Source organism: Symsagittifera roscoffensis, chromosome 7 (assembly GCF_963678635.1).
Source record: "Symsagittifera roscoffensis chromosome 7, txSymRosc1.1, whole genome shotgun sequence".
NCBI classification, from domain to species: domain Eukaryota; kingdom Metazoa; phylum Xenacoelomorpha; order Acoela; family Convolutidae; genus Symsagittifera; species Symsagittifera roscoffensis.
Genome location: NC_087068.1, coordinates 24125459 through 24131187, shown reverse-complemented (window position 1 = coordinate 24131187; position 5729 = coordinate 24125459). Strand labels below are relative to the sequence as shown.

Here is a 5729-nt window from a genome sequence, read left to right as displayed (position 1 = left end):
CGAGAAGCCTACGATGTTTTGCTTCATTGAAAAATGTCCTTCACAAACTACTGTTTCGATCACCAAAAAACATCTGAATAACACATGAAACACCGCAGTAGGTTATCATAACTGTCTTCGAAACTTGAAACCGAAAGCCTGATATGGCCTAAGGGATTTTTTTCACAGCATCCAATTACGTTCTTTTCTTTCCGGAACGGTGTCGATTACAAAGTGCTGTTTTAAGACACCATTTTTTTCTGGAAGACAAAAAGTGCATCGAAAAATCTGAGCCATCCTATCAAAAACTCTGCTGGGTTCTGTCAATACGGGTTACAAATAATGTTTCTTTATGTATTGCTACATGGATACTGTAACAATAAACTAGACAACTCAAAGACTCGTAGATTTATCTGAAACTCATTTTTTCTTAAAATTTATCAAACATCAATAAAAAGTGGAAAGACTTACCAATCATCTGTTCTTTTCAGAAGCGCCAAAGTCTCAATCGGTTAATTCAAGCAGTGAAAAGAAGAATAACTTCTTGTGCGAGACAAAAGAAGGGGAAATTTATATAGCTTACTTTATTGTCGTTTTCGTCGAAACTGTTTACCCTTTCTAGCTACGAAACGCAAACATAAATATTTGTAAAGCAATGAACAAAATAAATAACTTCTCGGCGAAAAGCTTGGAAAATAAGCTGCCAAACAAATAGAGTTTACTGTTATCAACTGAATGTTGAGTTCAAATTTTCGAAGGTAGAGAGCTTCAAGACCTTAACGGCATAAGGAGCAAAAATAAGCAAAAATGTTTGTCGAAAACAACCCAAAACAAGTCGAGTTCTCAAAAATGGGTCTCGAAAAGGATTTGACAGAAAATAAAACAGAGTTATTTATGAATTGTAAGAGCCCAGTTATTTGGTTGTTTTGCTCGATCTGGTATTGATAACTAACGCGGGTTGTCGACGGGTGACGTTAGGTTAAAAACTAAACAAACTTTGGGTAAATAAAAGGGTTGTGGGGATTTTGGGTAGACAAAACATAGCCAGCTAGGTGAGGAGATAAATCTAATCCAGACAACGGGAGTTACAAAATAACTTCTTGGCTTGGGTGGGGAGACGGGGGTGCAAAATTACTACAAATTAGTAATTAGCTCAGGCGTCAGAATTGAAAAAATCAGACAATTTGTTTTTGAAAATTGCTGATAAATAAATTCAACCATCAAAGATTCCCTCTTTGCGTTGATTTTTTTTGCTATCCGTAAAGTGCTTTATCATAAAGTTTTGACTGACCGAAAAAAGCTTTGAGCAAAAATCGCGAGAAAAAAACGAAGGAAAATGATATTTTGAAAAATGTTTGCAAGTGACTTATTGGTATCTCAAATCAAAAATCTTGGTTTTTCGAAAAATGATTTAAAAAGATCGGTTTCCTAGATAGTCTGCTTACTGATTAAGACTGTTCTGGTTTTGTGAACCGGGTTAAATAAGCAAAGTTAGGGGTAAGAAGGGTTAAGCCTTGTTTACGAGTTGGGGTAAATATAGGCACTGTTTATCAAACTGGAAAGCAATTACCTTCAATAACAATAAAGTCAACAACAACAAAGCTTCTGGTAGGAGTTCGGCAGCGGGTTCCAATCCAGCGATGATCCGGCCAGGGTGAAATATCACATTAGATCCCGTTGTCTACAATCTACAGCGAATAACTTCCGCAAACTGGGAGATTAAATGCTGTTTGTTAATGAAAACAGGGCGCAAAACTAGCTGCAGATATTGTTTCTAGTTTGTAAAAGTCATTTGAACGCCGGCATGTCTTTTAATTTAAACAACGCAGGGTTGTTTATTATTTCAAAATGCTTGTTTTGATAAAAACTATTTCAAAATCCAAAACAACCGGACTTTTTTTACTCTTCTTGCTAATAGTAATGAACTTCTTGTGCCGTTTGAAAGTTGCCAAGCGTCCAAAGGCAAAATTAATAACATGGATTAATCAAAAATTTCGTTAAGTTATCGGGCTTTTGTTATGATTGAAAAAGGTTTGAACAAATTGATTGTGAGTTTTGAAATTGAAACAATCAATTTTGATTTGACATTTTGGTTTGCTCGAAACTGTTTGACATATCGAGGAGCGAAAATTGCATAATGAAATATTATTGGTGTTTTTGTCTCCTATCAACAATTATAACCAAGTTTATATCCATTATTACTGCGACATGAAATGAATCGTCAATATGGCATTATTTGACAAGAAGCAACATTGACATCATTGTAGTTCCTGGACATCAAAAACAACTAAGTAAACAAGGGAGTTGATTGTCATTCTTCGTCATTTTATAAACAAATTAGCACTTTGCTGACAATAGAGGCTGGGAACTTCCTATAAATGAATTAAGCCAATGTAAAGAAAGTTAGTATCAGATTCATTCGGTATTAGATTCCGAGGGAAAAATTTTGATGAACTAAATTCTATGAAGTCACTGTAAATAACTAAAATCTGAAAATAACTTTCGAGAAAAAAATCAACAAATAGTGTACGGCAGTTTTGAGGAAGCCCATAAACGTTTTGTTTTCTCTACTATGATTTAATGCTGCCAATTAGGATCAAAACGTGTCAAAGCTTCCATGAAAATTTATTAAACCAACTATTTATTATATTTCAGTATTCAAAAACTTTATAAACTTGCTGACGTAGTAAAATGAGTTAAATTCTTGGCTTCAGAAAATCAGATGATTCTAAATAAGTTTTAACCCAGTCGACTAAAATTGTTTTAAAAAATCTCCAAGGAAGTTTTTTCTAGTTGCGAAGAGTTCGAGCTGCTTACATTTTATAAAGGCTCTATCGGAATTTTCAGTTTTACTTTTGGGAAGATTTGGTCAAATGAGCCAGCCAAAATCTATTTAAAGTCGTCAATTGCCAGCCAGAAAGTTGACTTGCTTTACTAGTTAAGCAAATGGCAAGATTTAATCGAAAACAAAAAAATCTTGGGAAGTTTTTGAACAAATTGGCAGCCATGAATTTTTGATAGGCACACAAAACACTCAACATTTTTTTTTTGGAAATTTCAGTTTTCTCAAAATTGTTGTGCATTTCTTGCTGTTGATTCGTTCTCAAAGTTGTTTTATTAAATTCATCGATCCCGTAAATAAATAAAGTATAAGAAAATTTTCATCGTTTTGTGTTTCATTCGGGAAGAAATGATATTTCTCTTCGGAGAATTAAATTCAAAAAAAGAAGCAAAAATCATTTTTGATACTGAACAAGCCTGCTGGTGTTAAGTTTGCTGGTATTAAATATTCTCACGGTTCTGACTGTCTTCCTGTCTTCTAACTTCTCTTGAACAGTCTTTGTCAAAAACATTTTAATTATTACAAATTTAACTTAATTATGTTTGGTCCTCAACAATCAAAAACAACCATAAACTTTGAGCGGTATTGGGAATGATGGCGTGCCTCAAAAAACTTTGAAAAACCTCTAGGCGTTTTTTTCGCATTTTCAATGCCAGATAATTTCATAAAAGTGCAGATAAATTAAACAGAACATAGCCAAAACTGACATTTGCAAACTCCGATAGCTGCACTAGCAAAGTTCACAGAACTCAAGGAGGGAATATCTTCATTAACATTTTTAAAATTCGACTTTTGTTTCACTCGCCTAAATTGGTCTAAAAAAAAACGACTCCAGTTAAACATGATTTGTATTTTCTTTGTTTCATTTGTCTCAAAAAATTAAAATAAAATGTTCAAAACCATACAATTACGCATAACAAACCGCTAGGAAAACATGACTCGAACCGGCAAATTTACGTTTTGCTCAAACCATACCGGGCGATCCAAAACTTATATACTCTTTGCAAAGGCAGTCATTTCTAACTAAATTGACGTATGGATCTGGTTTTTTTACAAAATGACAGCTGGGATGAGGAATTTTGATAATTCATGAACAAGTATATAATTTTTCAAAATACAAAAAACACTTTGCGCCATTTTTAGTCTTCATTCTTAAATTCTTTAGCCCGTCTAAAGTCCTGGGCTGAATATTCTGGACTGCTGGTTCTGGGGTTATGGTTGCGCTTCGATTCATTGCGAAAAACTCCGGACACTACCGAATTAATCACAATGCTGAAACTTTCTGTCGCATAGTCCCACGGGATCATATTTTATCAGCTACAGCTTCAGCCCGCAAACGCCTGACAAAATGTCAAGAAAATGGCGGGAAACATTTCCAGCATCTCTAAAAATGATTAAGTTGATAAGAATTATCAAATATCCACACCGTTTTTATAAAGTGTTTAGTTTCTACGGATATAGTCAATTCAGTTCGGAATGGCAGCCTTTTCAATTTTGTCATGGGTTTTGCAACACTTTACTCTGTATTTGACTCTAGAAGTAATTGACGAAATATTTATGCTTTGAGTGGTTTTTCAGAATTATTGAATTTTAATTAACTTGTTTTGACGAATAAATTTATGCAACTGAACAGTATCGAGTTAAAAATAAGAGACATTTAGCGTTCGTTTTGCGAAATTATGTGGGTTAACAATCACCAATTTTGTCTGTTTGGAAATTGATGTGTGCGAAAACTCCAGTTGAATTGAGGCACGGTATTTATTTCAAACTATTGTATCTTTGTTTATCCATGAGGTGTGCGGGCAAAAATAACTTCATCGTATAAAATTTTATTTAAAGTTTTCAATATTTTTGATCATATTTTTCTGAGACATTTGAAAACGCCGAGAACTCCCATTTAAAAAACTCGGTTGTGTTTTACATTCGATTTCGTTGCTAAAAACTAAAAATCACAACAATGCTCCCACATGCACTTACCTGCTAGGTCCATGCAATTTAATAATAATCTTAAAGATCAGTTTTGCGACAATCGTTTTGGGTTCTACAGCTGCATTCTCGTAACGTTTCCGAAGTTATGCACAGCCAATTTTGGTCAAATACCGTAAAGTTATCAGCGTGAACAAAAACTATTTAGTGACTGTGTGGTTGTTTTTCAATTTGCACGACTGTTTGCTCGTGCCACTTCGTTTGGAGCTGAGAGGGAGTTTGTTTATGCAAACAGAGCGAGGAAACTGGGAAGAAAACAACAAATGGGCCACTTGTTTATCCAACTCAGATCTCACCTGAAACTCTGTTTGTAAACTAATTCGGCACTGTTTATAAACGGAGCAGCAAAACACACAAAACACATGCAGCAACCAACAGGACTAGCGAACGAGGGAAAGAGAAAAATAACCATGGTATAGTATGGGAGGAAAGAAACGTCAGAAAAAGTCAGAGGCGGTTTTCGATACCCTCAACTTCTGAGGAACTGGACGCCCTTTCAAAGCTTTTTTTATGACAGCCAATTTTGGCCGACCAACCCCTAAAAGTTTCTGAGAGAACCCATTTGGTGATAATATACATATAAATTAAATATGAGGGGGCAAAAAAACGCAATTTTTTGGACAAAAAATGACAAAGTGCACTAAAAAGAATTTTTTTATTCAGTTGGATTTTCATAAGAAACTCAAAACGTTTTTTTGCTTGACTTAACCTGGAATAAAAAGAGAACCCACCAATGTTGGAACCCAAAGTTTTTGGGAAATCATTAACTGAATTAAATTTTGCGAAGACCACATAACTCAAATTTTTGTCAATTTTCACATTCCAAAAAAAAATTTGTGCCATTCTTATTTTGTTTATTGAGTCAGTTTTTATTTTATTTATTTGTGTTTACTTACCTTGACTGACCGGAGGACTGATTTTA

The 5729-nt window shown here is 34.4% G+C and overlaps 1 long non-coding RNA gene across 1 annotated transcript; it reads right to left on the bottom strand.

Moving 5' to 3' along the window:
- Positions 1 to 469: 469 nt before the first annotated feature.
- LOC134851074 (uncharacterized) lies at positions 470 to 5118 on the bottom strand. The gene is made up of 3 exons (XR_010164213.1): positions 4799 to 5118; positions 1550 to 1660; positions 470 to 1045 (listed from the first exon to the last, which is right to left on the bottom strand). It is a non-coding gene; the product is annotated as an uncharacterized LOC134851074 (long non-coding RNA).
- Between the last annotated feature and the right edge of the window lie 611 nt (positions 5119 to 5729).